Source organism: Camelus ferus, chromosome 12 (assembly GCF_009834535.1).
Source record: "Camelus ferus isolate YT-003-E chromosome 12, BCGSAC_Cfer_1.0, whole genome shotgun sequence".
Classification (NCBI taxonomy): domain Eukaryota; kingdom Metazoa; phylum Chordata; class Mammalia; order Artiodactyla; family Camelidae; genus Camelus; species Camelus ferus.
In genome coordinates this window covers 25,598,824-25,616,591 of record NC_045707.1, presented here as the reverse complement: position 1 = coordinate 25,616,591, position 17,768 = coordinate 25,598,824, and positions in this window count along the sequence as shown.

Genomic DNA, 17,768 nt, shown 5'->3' with positions numbered 1-17,768 from the left:
TTCAAACTGGCTCTAGGAAATAGACTGCGAAACCAGAGTAAAAGTTTCTCCTGCAACCCGTCCCTTTGTGCTAGATGAACAAACGTCTCTCCACATGCTAAGTTCTGAAAGATAAGTGTGAGTGAAAGTCGTACTTGACAGAGCTTGTTGGGAACACAAAGGTTCTTTTCACTTGCAAACTCCACTCCATACATATATAAGGGGATGTAAGAGATACAAGTTGTATTTACAGTGAAAACTGCAGGAACTTCAAACCGGCTCTAGGAAACAGACTGAGAAACCAGAGTAAAAGTTTCTCCTGCAACCCGTCCCTTTGTGCTAGATGAACAAACGTCTCTCCTCATGCTCAGTTCTGAGAGATTAGTGTGTGTGAAAGCCGTCCTTCACCTAGCTTGTTGGGAACACAAAGTTTCTTTTCACATGCAAACTCCACTCCATAAATATATATGGGGAGGTACGAGCTCCAACTCGGTTTTACAGTGAAAACTGCAGGAAATTCAAACCGGCACTTGGAAACAGTCTGAGAAAACCAGAGTAATAGTTTCTACTGCAACCCGTTCCCTATGTGCTAGATGAACGAACGTCTCTCCACATGCTAAGTTCTGAGAGATAATAGTGTGTGAAAGCCGTCCTTCACCTAACTTGTTGGGAACACAAAGATTCTTTTCACTTGCAAACACCACTCCACACATATATATGGGGAGGTACAAGCTCCAACTCGATTTTACAGTGAAAACTGCAGGTACTTCAAACCGGCAGTAGGAAACAGACTGAGAAACCAGAGTTAAAGTTTCCCCTGCAACACGTTCCCTTTTTGCTAGATGAACGAACGTCTCTCCACATGCTCAGTTCTGAGAGATTAGTGTGTGTGAAAGCCGTCCTTCATATATCTTGTTGGGAACACAAAGATTTTTTCACTTGCAAACTCCACTCCATAGATATATATGGGGAGGTACTAGCTCCAACTCGGTTTTACAGTGAAAACTGCAGGAACTTCAAACCGGCACTAGGAAACAGACTGAGAATCCAGAGTATAAGTTTCTCCTGCAACCCGTTCCATTTGTGCTAGATGAACGAACGTCTCTCCACATGCTCAGTTCTGAGAGATAAGTGTGTGTGTAAGCCGTCCTTCACCTAGCTTGTTGGGAACACAAAGTTTCTTTTCGGTTGCAAACTCCACTCCATACATATATATGGGGAGGTACGAGCTCCAACTCGGTTTTACAGTGAAAAATGCACTAATTTCAAACCAGCACTAGGAAACAGACTGAGAAACCAGAGTAAAAGTTTCTCCTGCAACCCGTTCCCTTTTTGCTAGATGAAAGAACGTCTCTCCACATGCTCAGTTCTGAGAGCTAAGTGTGTGTGAAAGCCGTGCTTCACCTAGCTTGTTGGGAACACAAAGTTTCTTTTAACTTGAAAACTCCAATCCATACATATATACGGGGATGTACGAGCTCCAAATCTTTTTACAGTGAAAACTGCAGGAACTTCAAACCGGAGCTAGGAAACAGACTGAGAAACCAGGGTAAAATTTTCTCCTGCAACCCGTTCCCTTTGTGCTAGATGAACGAACGTCTCTCCACATGCTCAGTTCTGAGAGATTAGTATGTGTGAAAGCTGTACTTCACCTAGATTGTTGGGAACACAAAGTTTATTTTCAGTTGCAAACTCCACTCCATACATATATATGGGAGGTACGAGCTCCAACTCGGTTTTACAGTGATAACTGCAATATCTTCTAACAGACAGTAGGAAAAAGACTGAGATACCAGAGTAAAAGTTTCCCCAGCAACCCGTTCCCTTTGTGCTAGATGAACTAAAGTCTCTCCACATGCTCATTTCTGAGAGATAAGTGTGTGTGAAAGCCGTCCTTCACCTAGCTTGTTGGGAACACAAAGTTTCTTTTCAGTTGCTAACTCCACTCCATACATATATAAGGGGAGGTATGAGCTCCAACTCGGCTTTACAGTGAAAACTGCAGGAACTTCAAACTAGCACTAGGAAACAGACTGAGAAACCAGAGAAAAGTTTCTCCTGCAAACCCGTTCCCTTTGTGCTAGATGAACGAAATTCTCTCCACATGCTCAGTTCTGAGAGCTAAGTGTGTGTGAAAGCCGCGCTTCACCTAGCTTGTTGGGAACACAAAGTTTCTTTTCACTTGCAAACTCCACTCCATACATATATATGGGTAGGTACGAGCTATAACTCGGTTTTACAGTGAAACTGCAGGAACTTCAAACCGGCATTTGGAAACAGACTGAGAATCCAGAGTAAAATTTTATCCTGCAACCCGTTCCCTTTGTGCTAGATGAACAAACGTCTGTCCACATGCTCAGTTCTGAGAGATAAGTGTGTGTGAAAGCCGTCCTTCACCTAGCTTGTTGGGAAAACAAAGTTTCTTTTCACTTGCAAACTCCGCTCCATACTTATATATGGGGAGGTACGAGCTCCAACTCGGTTTACAGTGAAAAATGCACTAATTTCAAACCAGCACTAGGAAACAGACTGAGAAACCAGAGTAAAAGTTTCTCCTGCAACCCGTTCCCTTTTGCTAGATGAAAGAACGTCTCTCCACATGCTCAGTTCTGAGAGATGTGTGTGTGAAAGCCGTCCTTCACCTAGATTGTTGGGAACACAATGTTTCTTTTCACTTGCAAACTCCACTCCATACGTATATATGGGGAGGTACGAGCTCCAACTCGGCTTTACAGTGTACACTGCAGTAACTTAAAACAGGACTAGGAAAACAGAATGAGAAAACCAGAGTAAAACTTTCCTCTGCAACCCGTTCCTTTGTGCTAGATGAACGAAAGTCTCTCCACATGCTCAGTTCTGAGAGATAAGTGTGTGTGAAAGGCATCCTTCACCTAGATTGTTGGGAACACAAAGTTATTTTAAGTTGCAAACTACACTCCATACATATATGTGGTGATCTACAAGCTCCAACACTGTTTTACAGTGAAAACTGCATTAACTTCAAACCGGCAGTAGGAAAGAGACTGAGAAACAAGAGTAAAAGTCTCTCTGCAAACCGTTCCCTTTTTGCTAGATGAACGAACGTCTCTCCACATGCTCAGTTCTGAAAGATAAGTGTGAGTGAAAGTCGTACTTGACCTAGATTGTTGGGAACACAAACGTTCTTTTCACTTGCAAACTCCACTCCATACATATATAAGGGGATGTACGAGATCCAAGTTGTATTTACAGTGAAAACTGCAGGAACTTCAAACTGGCTCTAGGAAACAGACTGCGAAACCAGAGTAAAAGTTTCTCCTGCAACCCGTCCCTTTGTGCTAGATGAACAAACGTCTCTCCACATGCTAGTTCTGAAAGATAAGTGTGAGTGAAAGTCGTACTTGACCTAGCTTGTTGGGAACACAAAGGTTCTTTTCACTTGCAAACTACACTCCATACATATATAAGGGGATGTACGAGATCCAAGTTGTATTTACAGTGAAAACTGCAGGAACTTCAAACCGGCTCTAGGAAACAGACTGAGAAACCAGAGTAAAAGTTTCTCCTGCAACCCGTCCCTTTGTGCTAGATGAACAAACGTCTCTCCTCATGCTCAGTTCTGAGAGATTAGTGTGTGTGAAAGCCGTCCTTCACCTAGCTTGTTGGGAACACAAAGTTTCTTTTCACATGCAAACTCCACTCCATAAATATATATGGGGAGGTACGAGCTCCAACTCGGTTTTACAGTGAAAACTGCAGGAAATTCAAACCGGCACTAGGAAACAGTCTGAGAAACCAGAGTAATAGTTTCTCCTGCAACCCGTTCCCTATGTGCTAGATGAACGAACGTCTCTCCACATGCTAAGTTCTGAGAGATAAGAGTGTGTGAAAGCCGTCCTTCACCTAACTTTTTGGGAACACAAAGATTCTTTTCACTTGCAAACACCACTCCACACATATATATGGGGAGGTACAAGCTCCAACTCGATTTTACAGTGAAAACTGCAGGTACTTCAAACCGGCAGTAGGAAACAGACTGAGAAACCAGAGTTAAAGTTTCCCCTGCAACACGTTCCCTTTTTGCTAGATGAACGAACGTCTCTCCACATGCTCAGTTCTGAGAGATTAGTGTGTGTGAAAGCCGTCCTTCATATATCTTGTTGGGAACACAAAGATTTTTTCACTTGCAAACTCCACTCCATAGATATATATGGGGAGGTACTAGCTCCAACTCGGTTTTACAGTGAAAACTGCAGTACCTTCAAACCAGCAGTAGGAAACAGACTTAGAAACCAGAGTAAAAGTTTCCCCAGCAACCCGTTCCATTTGTGCTAGATGAACTAAAGTCTCTCCACATGCTCATTTCTGAGAGATAAGTGTGTGTGAAAGCCGTCTTTCACCTATCTTGTTGGGAACACAAAGTTTCTTTTCAGTTGCAAACTCCACTCCATACATATATATGGGTAGGTACGAGCTATAACTCGGTTTTACAGTGAAAACTGCAGGAACTTCAAACCGGCATTTGGAAACAGACTGAGAATCCAGAGTAAAAATTTTATCCTGCAAACCGTTCCCTTTGTTCTAGATGAACGAACGTCTGTCCACATGCTCATTTCTGAGAGATAAGTGTGTGTGAAAGCCGTCCTTCACCTAGCTTGTTGGGAACACAAAGTTTCTTTTCACTTGCAAACTCCACTCCATACGTATATATGGGGAGGTAACGAGCTCCAACTCGGTTTTACAGTGAAAACTTCAGGAACTTCATACCGGCACTAGGAAACAGACTGAGAATCCAGAGTATAAGTTTCTCCTGCAAACCGTTCCCTTTGTGCTAGATGAACGAACGTCTCTCCACATGCTCATTTCTGAGAGATAAGTGTGTGTGTAAGCCGTCCTTCAATTAGCTTGTTGGGAACACAAAGTTTCTTTTCGGTTGCAAACTCCACTCCATACATATATATGGGGAGGTACGAGCTCCAACTCGTTTTTATAGTGAAAAATGCACTAATTTCAAACCAGCACTTGGAAACAGACTGAGAAACCAGAGTAAAAGTTTCTCCTGCAACCCGTTCCCTTTTTGCTAGATGAAAGAACGTCTCTCCACATGCTCAGTTCTGAGACATGTGTGTGTTAAAGCCGTCCTTCACCTAGCTTGTTGGGAACACAATGTTTCTTTTCACTTGCAAACTCCAATCCATACGTGTATATGGGGAGGTACGAGCGCCAACCCGGCTTTACAGTGTACACTGCAGTAACTTCAAACCAGGACTAGGAAACAGAATGAGAAACCAGAGTAAATGTTTCTCCTGATACCCGTTCCCTTTCTGCTAGATGAACGAAAGTCTCTCCACATGCTCAGTTCTGAAAGATAAGTGTGAGTGAAAGTCGTACTTGACCTAGCTTGTTGGGAACACAAAGGTTCTTTTCACTTGCAAACTCCACTCCATACATATAAAGGGGATGTACGAGATCCAAGTTGTATTTACAGTGAAAACTGCAGGAACTTCAATCCGGCTCTAGGAAACAGACTGAGAAACCAGAGTAAAAGTTTCTCCTGCAACCCGTCCCTTTGTGCTAGATGAACAAACGTCTCTCCTCATGCTCAGTTCTGAGAGATATGTGTGTGTGAAAGCCGTCCTTCACCTAGCTTGTTGGGAACACAAAGTTTCTTTTCACATGCAAACTCCACTCCATAAATATATATGGGGAGGTACGAGCTCCAACTCGGTTTTACAGTGAAAACTGCAGGAAATTCAAACCGGCACTAGGAAACAGTCTGAGAAACCAGACTAATAGTTTCCCCTGCAAACCCGTTCCCTATGTGCTAGATGAACGAACGTCTCTCCACATGCTAAGTTCTGAGAGATAAGAGTGTGTGAAAGCCGTCCTTCACCTAACTTGTTGGGAACACAAAGATTCTTTTCACATGCAAACTCACTCCACACATATATACGGGGAGGTACTAGCTCCAACTCGATTTTACAGTGAAAACTGCAGGTACTTCAAACCGGCAGTAGGAAACAGACTGAGAAACCAGAGTTAAAGTTTCCCCTGCAACACGTTCCCTTTTTGCTAGATGAACGAACGTCTCTCCACATGCACAGTTCTGAGAGATAAGTGAGTGTGTAAGCCGTCTTCACCTAGCTTGTTGGGAACACAAAGGTTCTTTTCACTTGAAAACTCCACTCCATACATATATACGGGGATGTACGATCTCCAAATCTTTTTACAGTGAAAACTGCAGGAACTTCAAACCGGCACTAGGAAACAGACTGAGAAACCAGAGAAAAGTTTCTCCTGCAACCCGTTCCCTTTGTGCTACATGAACGAAATTCTCTCCACATTCTCAGTTCTGAGAGCTAAGTGTGTGTGAAAGCCGCGCTTCACCTAGCTTGTTGGGAACACAAAGTTTCTTTTCACTTGCAAACTCCACTCCACACAAATATACGGGGAGGTACTAGCTCCAACTCATTTTTACAGTGAAAACTGCAGGTACTTCAAACCGGCAGTAGGAAAAATTCTGAGAAACCAGAGTTAAAGTTTCCCCTGCAACCCGTTCCCTTTGTGCTAGATGAACGAACGTCTCTCCACATGCTCAGATCTGAGAGATTAGTGTGTGTGAAAGCCGTCCTTCACCTAGCTTGTTGGGAACACAAAGTTTCTTTTCAGTTGCAAACTCCACTCCATACATATTTATGGGGAGGTACGAGCTCCAAAACGGGTTTACAGTGAAAACTGCAGGAACTTCAAACCGGCTCTAGGAAACAGACTGAGAAACCAGAGTAAAAGTTTCTCCTGCAACCCGTTCCCTTTGTGCTAGATGAACAAACGTCTCTCCTCATGCTCAGTTCTGAGAGATTAGTGTGTGTGAAAGCCGTCCTTCACCTAGCTTGTTGGGAACACAAAGTTTCTTTTCAGTTGAAAACTCCACTCCATACATATATATGGGGAGGTACGAGCTCCAACTCGGTTTTACAGTGATAACTGCAGTATCTTCTAACAGGCACTAGGAAAAAGACTGAGATACCAGAGTAAAAGTTTCCCCAGCAACCCGTTCCCTTTGTGCTAGATGAACTAAAGTCTCTCCACATGCTCATTTCTGAGAGATAAGTGTGTGTGAAAGCCGTCCTTCACCTAGCTTGTTGGGAACACAAAGTTTCTTTTCAGTTGCTAACTCCACTCCATACATATATAAGGGGAGGTATGAGCTCCAACTCGGCTTTACAGTGAAAACTGCAGGAACTTCAAACTAGCACTAGGAAACAGACTGAGAAACCAGAGAAAAGTTTCTCCTGCAACCCGTTCCCTTTGTGCTAGATGAACGAAATTCTCTCCACATGCTCAGTTCTGAGAGCTAAGTGTGTGTGAAAGCCGCGCCTCTTCTAGCTTGTTGGGAACACAAAGTTTCTTTTCACTTGCAAACTCCACTCCATACATATATATGGGTAGGTACGAGCTATAACTCGGTTTTACAGTGAAAACTGCAGGAACTTCAAACCGGCATTTGGAAACAGACTGAGAATCCAGAGTAAAAATTTTATCCTGCAACACGTTCCCTTTGTGCTACATGAACGAACATCTGTCCACATGCTCAGTTCTGAGAGATAAGTGTGTGTGAAAGCCGTCTTTCAACTAGCTTGTTGGGAACACAAAGTTTCTTTTCACTTGCAAACTCCACTCCATACATATATATGGGGAGGTACGAGCTCCAACTCGGTTTTACAGTGAAAAATGCACTAATTTCAAACCAACACTAGGAAACAGACTGAGAAACCAGAGTAAAAGTTTCTCCTGCAACCCGTTCCCTTTTTGCTAGATGAAAGAACGTCTCTCCACATGCTCAGTTCTGAGAGATGTGTGTGTGAAAGCCGTCCTTCACCTAGATTGTTGGGAACACAATGTTTCTTTTCACTTGCAAACTCCACTCCATACGTATATATGGGGAGGTAAGAGCTCCAATTCGGCTTTACAGTGTACACTGCAGTAACTTAAAACCAGGACTAGGAAACAGAATGAGAAACCAGAGTTAATGTTTCTCCTGATACCCGTTCCCTTTCTGCTAGATGAACGAACGTCTCTCCTCATGCTCAGTTCTGAGAGATAAATGTGTGTGAAAGCCGTCCTTCAACTAGCTTGTTGGGAACCCAAAATTTCTTTTCACTTGGAAACTCCATTCCATACATATGTATGCTGAGGTACTAGCTCCAACTCGGTTTTACAGTGAAACCTGCAGGAACATCAACCCGGCAGTAGGAAAAAGCCTGAGAAACCAGAGTAAAAGTTTCTCCTGCAATCCGCTCCCTTTGTGCTAGATGAACGAACGTCTCACCACATCCTCAGTTCTGAGAGATATGTGTGTGTGAAAGCCGCACTTCGCCTAGCTTGTTGGGAACACTAGTTTCTTTTCACATGCAAACTCCACTCCATACATATATATGGGGAGGTACGAGCTCCAACTCGGTTTTACAGTGAAAACTGCAGGAAATTCAAACCGGCACTAGGAAACAGTCTGAGAAAACAGAGTAATAGTTTCTCCTGCAACCCGTTCCCTATGTGCTAGATGAACGAACGTCTTTCCACATGCTCAGTTCTGAGAGCTAAGTGTGTGTGAAAGCCGTCCTTCACCTAACTTGTTGGGAACACAAAGTTTCTTTTCACTTGCAAACTCCACTCCACACAAATATACGGGGAGGTACTAGCTCCAACTCATTTTTACAGTGAAAACTGCAGGTACTTCAAACCGGCAGTAGGAAACAGTCTGAGAAACCAGAGTTAAAGTTTCCCCTGCAACCCGTTCCCTTTGTGCTAGATGAACGAACGTCTCTCCACATGCTCAGTTCTGAGAGATTAGTGTGTGTGAAAGCCGTCCTTCACCTAGCTTGTTGGGAACACAAAGTTTCTTTTCAGTTGCAAACTCCACTCCATACATATTTATGGGGAGGTACGAGCTCCAACACGGGTTTACAGTGAATAGTGCAGTAACTTCAAACCGGCACAAGGAAACAGACTGAGAAACCAGAGTAAAAGTTTTCCCAGCGACCTGTACCCTTTGTGCTAGATGAACGAACGTCTCTCCACATGCTCATTTCTGAGAGATAATTGTGTGTGAAAGCCGTCCTTCACATATCTTGTTGGGAACACAAAGATTTTTTCACTTGCAAACTCCACTCCATAGATATATATTGGGAGGTACTAGCTCCAACTCGGTTTTACAGTGAAAACTGCAGTACCTTCTAACCGGCACTAGGAAAGAGACTGAGAAACCAGAGTAATAGTTTCAACAGCAACCCGTGCCCTTTGTGCTAGATGAACGAAATTCTCTCTACATGCAAGTTATGAGAGATAAGTGTGTGTGAAAGCCGTACTTCAACTAGCTTGTTGGGAACACAAAGTTTCTTTTCAGTTGCAAACTCCACTCCATAGATATATATGGGGAGGTATGAGCTCCAACTCGGTTTTACAGTGAAAACTGCAGGAACTTCAAACCGGCTCTAGGAAACAGACTGAGAAACCAGAGTAAAATTTCTCCTGCAACCCGTCCCTTTGTGCTAGATGAACAAACGTCTCTCCTCATGCTCAGTTCTGAGAGATTAGTGTCTGTGAAAGCCGTCCTTCACCTAGCTTGTTGGGAACACAAAGTTTCTTTTCAGTTGCAAACTCCACTCCATACATATATATGGGGAAGTACGAGCTCCAACTCGGTTTTACAGTGAAAACTGCAGTATCTTCTAACAGGCACTAGGAAAAAGACTGAGAAATCAGAGTAAAAGTTTCCCCAGCAACCCGTTCCCTTTGTGCTAGATGAACTAAAGTCTCTCCACATGCTCAGTTCTGAGAGCTAAGTGTGTGTGAAAGCCGCGCTTCACCTAGCTTGTTGGGAACACAAAGTTTCTTTTCAATTGCAAACTCCACTCCATACATATATATGGGTAGGTACGAGCTCCAACTCGGTTTTACAGTGAAAACTGCAGGAAATTCAAACCGGCACTAGGAAACAGACTGAGAATCCAGAGTATAAGTTTCTCCTGCAACCCGTTCCATTTGTGCTAGATGAACGAACGTCTCTCCACATGCTCAGTTCTGAGAGATAAGTGTGTGTGTAAGCCGTCCTTCACCTAGCTTGTTGGGAACACAAAGTTTCTTTTCGGTTGCAAACTCCACTCCATACATATATATGGGGAGGTACGAGCTCCAACTCGGTTTTACAGTGAAAAATGCACTAATTTCAAACCAGCACTAGGAAACAGACTGAGAAACCAGAGTAAAAGTTTCTCCTGCAACCCGTTCCCTTTTTGCTAGATGAAAGAACGTCTCTCCACATGCTCAGTTCTGAGAGCTAAGTGTGTGTGAAAGCCGCGCTTCACCTAGCTTGTTGGGAACACAAAGTTTCTTTTAACTTGAAAACTCCAATCCATACATATATACGGGGATGTACGAGCTCCAAATCTTTTTACAGTGAAAACTGCAGGAACTTCAAACCGGAGCTAGGAAACAGACTGAGAAACCAGAGTAAAAGTTTCTCCTGCAACCCGTTCCCTTTGTGCTAGATGAACGAACGTCTCTCCACATGCTCAGTTCTGAGAGATTAGTATGTGTGAAAGCCGTCCTTCACCTAGCTTGTTGGGAACACAAAGTTTCTTTTCAGTTGAAAACTCCACTCCATACATATATATGGGGAGGTACGAGCTCCAACTCGGTTTTACAGTGATAACTGCAGTATCTTCTAACAGGCAGTAGGAAAAAGACTGAGATACCAGAGTAAAAGTTTCCCCAGCAACCCGTTCCCTTTGTGCTAGATGAACTAAAGTCTCTCCACATGCTCATTTCTGAGAGATAAGTGTGTGTGAAAGCCGTCCTTCACCTAGCTTGTTGGGAACACAAAGTTTCTTTTCAGTTGCTAACTCCACTCCATACATATATAAGGGGAGGTATGAGCTCCAACTCGGCTTTACAGTGAAAACTGCAGGAACTTCAAACTAGCACTAGGAAACAGACTGAGAAACCAGAGAAAAGTTTCTCCTGCAACCCGTTCCCTTTGTGCTAGATGAACGAAATTCTCTCCACATGCTCAGTTCTGAGAGCTAAGTGTGTGTGAAAGCCGCGCTTCACCTAGCTTGTTGGGAACACAAAGTTTCTTTTCACTTGCAAACTCCACTCCATACATATATATGGGTAGGTACGAGCTATAACTCGGTTTTACAGTGAAAACTGCAGGAACTTCAAACCGGCATTTGGAAACAGACTGAGAATCCAGAGTAAAAATTTTATCCTGCAACCCGTTCCCTTTGTGCTAGATGAACAAACGTCTGTCCACATGCTCATTTCTGAGAGATAAGTGTGTGTGAAAGCCGTCCTTCACCTAGCTTGTTGGGAACACAAAGTTTCTTTTCACTTGCAAATTCCACTCCATACGTATATATGGGGAGGTACGAGCTCCAACTCGGTTTTACAGTGAAAAATGCACTAATTTCAAACCAGCACTAGGAAACAGACTGAGAAACCAGAGTAAAAGTTTCTCCTGCAACCCGTTCCCTTTTTGCTAGATGAAAGAACGTCTCTCCACATGCTCAGTTCTGAGAGATAGTGTGTGTGAAAGCCGTCCTTCACCTAGATTGTTGGGAACACAATGTTTCTTTTCACTTGCAAACTCCACTCCATACGTATATATGGGGAGGTACGAGCTCCAACTCGGCTTTACAGTGTACACTGCAGTAACTTAAAACCAGGACTAGGAAACAGAATGAGAAACCAGAGTAAATGTTTCTCCTGGTACCCGTTCCTTTTCTGCTAGATGAACGAACGTCTCTCCACATGCTCAGTTCTGAGAGATAAATGTGTGTGAAAGCCGTCCTTCAACTAGCTTGTTGGGAACACAAAGTTTCTTTTCACTTGCAAACTCCACTCCATACATATATATGGGGAGGTACTAGCTCCAACTCGGTTTTACAGTGAAAACTGCAGGAACATTCAACCCGGCACTAGGAAACAGACTGAGAAACCAGAGTAAAAGTTTCTCCTGCAATCCGTTCCCTTTGTGCTAGATGAACGAACGTCTCTCCACATGCTCAGTTCTGAGAGATATGTGTGTGTGAAAGCCGTCACTTCACCTAGCTTGTTGGGAACACTAAGTTTCTTTTCACATTGCAAACTCCACTCCATACATATATATGGGGAGGTACGAGCTCCAACTCGGTTTTACAGTGAAAACTGCAGGAACTTCAAACCGGCACTAGGAAACAGATCTGAGAAACCAGAGTAAAAGTTTCTCCTGCAACCCGTTCCCTATGTGCTAGATGAACGAACGTCTCTCCACATGCTCAGTTCTGAGAGATAAGTGTGTGTGAAAGCCGTCCTTCACCTAGCTTGTTGGGAACACAAAGTTTCTTTTCACTTGCAAACTCCACTCCATACATATATATGGGGAGGTACTAGCTCCAACTCGATTTTACAGTGAAAACTGCAGGTAACTTCAAACCGGCAGTAGGAAACAGACTGAGAAACCAGAGTAAAATTTCTCCCTGCAACCCGTTCCCTTTGTGCTAGATGAACGAACGTCTCTCCACATGCTCAGTTCTGAGAGATAAGTGTGTGTTAAAGCCGTCCTTCACCTAGCTTGTTGGGAACACAAAGTTTCTTTTCACTTGCAAACTCCACTCCATACATATATACTGGGGAGGTACGAGCTCCAAATCGTTTTACAGTGAAAACTGCAGGAACTTCAAACCGGCACTAGGAAACAGACTGAGAAACCAGAGTAAAAGTTTCTCCTGCAACCCGTTCCCTTTGTGCTAGATGAACGAACGTCTCTCCACATGCTCAGTTCTGAGAGATTAGTGTGTGTGAAAGCCGTCCTTCACCTAGCTTGTTGGGAACACAAAGTTTCTTTTCAGTTGCAAACTCCACTCCATACATATATATGGGGAGGTACGAGCTCCAACTCGGTTTTACAATGAAAACTGCAGTATCTTCTAACCGGCACTAGAAACAGACTGAGAAACCAGAGTAAAAGTTTCTCCCTGCAACCCGTTTCCCTTTGTGCTAGATGAACGAAAGTCTTCTCCACATGCTCAGTTCTGAGAGCTAAGTGTGTGTGAAAGCCGCACTTCACCTAGCTTGTTGGGAACACAAAGATTCTTTTCACTTGCAAACTCCAATCCATACATATATATGGGGAGGTACTAGCTCCAACTCGGTTTTACAGTGAAAACTGCAGGAACTTCAAACCGGCATTAGGAAACAGACTGAGAAACCAGAGTAAAGGTTTTTCCTGCAACCAGATTCCTTTTGTGCTAGATGAACGAACGTCTCTCCACATGCTCAGTTCTGAGAGATAAGTGTGTGTGAAAGGCATCCTTCACCTAGATTGTTGGGAACACAAAGTTTATTTTAAGTTGCAAACTACACTCCATACATATATGTGGTGATCTACAAGCTCCAACACTGTTTTACAGTGAAAACTGCAGGAACTTCAAACCGGCAGTAGGAAACAGACTGAGAAACCAGAGTAAAGGTTTCTCCTAGCAACCAGTTCCCTTTTGTACTAGATGAACGAACGTGTCTCCACATGCTCAGTTCTGAGAGATAAGTGTGTGTGAAAGACGTCCTTCACATAGATTGTTGGGAACACAAAGTTTATTTTCAGTTGCAAACTACACTCCATACATATATGTGGTGATCTACTAGCTCCAACACTGTTTTACAGTGAAAACTGCAGGAACTTCAAACGGCAGTAGGAAACAGACTGAGAAACCAGAGTAAAAGTTCTCTCTGCAACCCGTTCCCTTTTTGCTAGATGAACGAACGTCTCTCCACATGCTCAGTTCTGAAAGATAAGTGTGAGTGAAAGTCGTACTTGACCTAGCTTGTTGGGAACACAAAGGTTCTTTTCACTTGCAAACTCCACTCCATACATATATAAGGGGATGTACGAGATCCAAGTTGTATTTACAGTGAAAACTGCAGGAACTTCAAACCGGCTCTAGGAAACAGACTGAGAAACCAGAGTAAAAGTTTCTCCTGCAACCCGTCCCTTTGTGCTAGATGAACAAACGTCTCTCCTCATGCTCAGTTCTGAGAGATATGTGTGTGTGAAAGCCGTCCTTCACCTAGCTTGTTGGGAACACAAAGTTTCTTTTCACATGCAAACTCCACTCCATAAATATATATGGGGAGGTACGAGCTCCAACTCGGTTTTACAGTGAAAACTGCAGGAAATTCAAACCGGCACTAGGAAACAGTCTGAGAAACCAGAGCTAATAGTTTCCCCTGCAACCCGTTCCCTATGTGCTAGATGAACGAACGTCTCTCCACATGCTAAGTTCTGAGAGATAAGAGTGTGTGAAAGCCGTCCTTCACCTAACTTGTTGGGAACACAAAGATTCTTTTCACATGCAAACTCACTCCACACATATATACGGGGAGGTACTAGCTCCAACTCGATTTTACAGTGAAAACTGCAGGTACTTCAAACCGGCAGTAGGAAACAGACTGAGAAACCAGAGTTAAAGTTTCCCCTGCAACACGTTCCCTTTTTGCTAGATGAACGAACGTCTCTCCACATGCACAGTTCTGAGAGATAAGTGAGTGTGTAAGCCGTCTTCACCTAGCTTGTTGGGAACACAAAGGTTCTTTTCACTTGAAAACTCCACTCCATACATATATACTGGGGATGTACGATCTCCAAATATTTTTACAGTGAAAACTGCAGGAACTTCAAACCGGCACTAGGAAACAGACTGAGAAACCAGAGAAAAGTTTCTCCTGCAACCCGTTCCCTTTGTGCTACATGAACGAAATTCTCTCCACATTCTCAGTTCTGAGAGCTAAGTGTGTGTGAAAGCCGCGCTTCACCTAGCTTGTTGGGAACACAAAGTTTCTTTTCACTTGCAAACTCCACTCCATACATATATATGGGTAGGTACGAGCTATAACTCGGTTTTACAGTGAAAACTGCAGGAACTTCAAACCGGCATTTGGAAACAGACTGAGAATCCAGAGTAAAATTTTATCCTGCAACACGTTCCCTTTGTGCTAGATGAACGAACATCTGTCCACATGCTCAGTTCTGAGAGATAAGTGTGTGTGAAAGCCGTCTTTCAACTAGCTTGTTGGGAACACAAAGTTTCTTTTCACTTGCAAACTCCACTCCATACATATATATGGGGAGGTACGAGCTCCAACTCGGTTTTACAGTGAAAAATGCACTAATTTCAAACCAGCACTAGGAAACAGACTGAGAAACCAGAGTAAAAGTTTCTCCTGCAACCCGTTCCCTTTTTGCTAGATGAAAGAACGTCTCTCCACATGCTCAGTTCTGAGAGATAGTGTGTGTGAAAGCCGTCCTTCACATAGATTGTTGGGAACACAATGTTTCTTTTCACTTGCAAACTCCACTCCATACGTATATATGGGGAGGTACGAGCTCCAACTCGGCTTTACAGTGTAAACTGCAGTAACTTAAAACCAGGCACTAGGAAACAGAATGAGAAACCAGAGTAAATGTTTCTCCTGCATACCCGTTCCCTTTCTGCTAGATGAACGAACGTCTCTCCATCATGCTCAGTTCTGAGAGATAAGTGTGTGTGAAAGCCGTCCTTCAACTAGCTTGTTGGGAACCCAAATTTCTTTTCACTTGGCAAACTCCATTCCATACATATATATGGGAGGTACTAGCTCCAACTCGGTTTTACAGTGAAACCTGCAGGAACATCAACCCGGCAGTAGGAAAAAGCCTGAGAAACCAGAGTAAAAGTTTCTCCTGCAATCCGCTCCCTTTGTGCTAGATGAACGAACGTCTCACCACATGCTCAGTTCTGAGAGATATGTGTGTGTGAAAGCCGCACTTCACCTAGCTTGTTGGGAACACTAAGTTTCTTTTCACATTGCAAACTCCACTCCATACATATATATGGGGAGGTACGAGCTCCAACTCGGTTTTACAGTGAAAACTGCAGGAAATTCAAACCGGCACTAGGAAACAGTCTGAGAAACCAGACTAATAGTTTCCCCTGCAACCCGTTCCCTATGTGCTAGATGAACGAACGTCTCTCCACATGCTAAGTTCTGAGAGATAAGAGTGTGTGAAAGCCGTCCTTCACCTAACTTGTTGGGAACACAAAGATTCTTTTCACATGCAAACTCACTCCACACATATATACGGGGAGGTACTAGCTCCAACTCGATTTTACAGTGAAAACTGCAGGTACTTCAAACCGGCAGTAGGAAACAGACTGAGAAACCAGAGTTAAAGTTTCCCCTGCAACACGTTCCCTTTTTGCTAGATGAACGAACGTCTCTCCACATGCACAGTTCTGAGAGATAAGTGAGTGTGTAAGCCGTCTTCACCTAGCTTGTTGGGAACACAAAGGTTCTTTTCACTTGAAAACTCCACTCCATACATATATACGGGGATGTACGATCTCCAAATATTTTTACAGTGAAAACTGCAGGAACTTCAAACCGGCACTAGGAAACAGACTGAGAAACCAGAGAAAAGTTTCTCCTGCAACCCGTTCCCTTTGTGCTACATGAACGAAATTCTCTCCACATTCTCAGTTCTGAGAGCTAAGTGTGTGTGAAAGCCGCGCTTCACCTAGCTTGTTGGGAACACAAAGTTTCTTTTCACTTGCAAACTCCACTCCATACATATATATGGGTAGGTACGAGCTATAACTCGGTTTTACAGTGAAAACTGCAGGAACTTCAAACCGGCATTTGGAAACAGACTGAGAATCCAGAGTAAAAATTTTATCCTGCAACACGTTCCCTTTGTGCTAGATGAACGAACATCTGTCCACATGCTCAGTTCTGAGAGATAAGTGTGTGTGAAAGCCGTCTTTCAACTAGCTTGTTGGGAACACAAAGTTTCTTTTCACTTGCAAACTCCACTCCATACATATATATGGGGAGGTACGAGCTCCAACTCGGTTTTACAGTGAAAAATGCACTAATTTCAAACCAGCACTTGGAAACAGACTGAGAAACCAGAGTAAAAGTTTCTCCTGCAACCCGTTCCCTTTTTGCTAGATGAAAGAACGTCTCTCCACATGCTCAGTTCTGAGAGATGTGTGTGTGAAAACCGTCCTTCACCTAGATTGTTGGGAACACAATGTTTCTTTTCACTTGCAAACTCCACTCCATACGTATATATGGGGAGGTACGAGCTCCAACTCGGCTTTACAGTGTACACTGCAGTAACTTAAAACCAGGACTAGGAAACAGAATGAGAAACCAGAGTTAATGTTTCTCCTGATACCCGTTCCCTTTCTGCTAGATGAACGAACGTCTCTCCTCATGCTCAGTTCTGAGAGATAAATGTGTGTGAAAGCCGTCCTTCAACTAGCTTGTTGGGAACCCAAAATTTCTTTTCACTTGGAAACTCCATTCCATACATATGTATGCTGAGGTACTAGCTCCAACTCGGTTTTACAGTGAAACCTGCAGGAACATCAACCCGGCAGTAGGAAAAAGCCTGAGAAACCAGAGTAAAAGTTTCTCCTGCAATCCGCTCCCTTTGTGCTAGATGAACGAACGTCTCACCACATGCTCAGTTCTGAGAGATATGTGTGTGTGAAAGCCGCACTTCGCCTAGCTTGTTGGGAACACTAGTTTCTTTTCACATGCAAACTCCACTCCATACATATATATGGGGAGGTACGAGCTCCAACTCGGTTTTACAGTGAAAACTGCAGGAAATTCAAACCGGCACTAGGAAACAGTCTGAGAAAACAGAGTAATAGTTTCTCCTGCAACCCGTTCCCTATGTGCTAGATGAACGAACGTCTTTCCACATGCTCAGTTCTGAGAGCTAA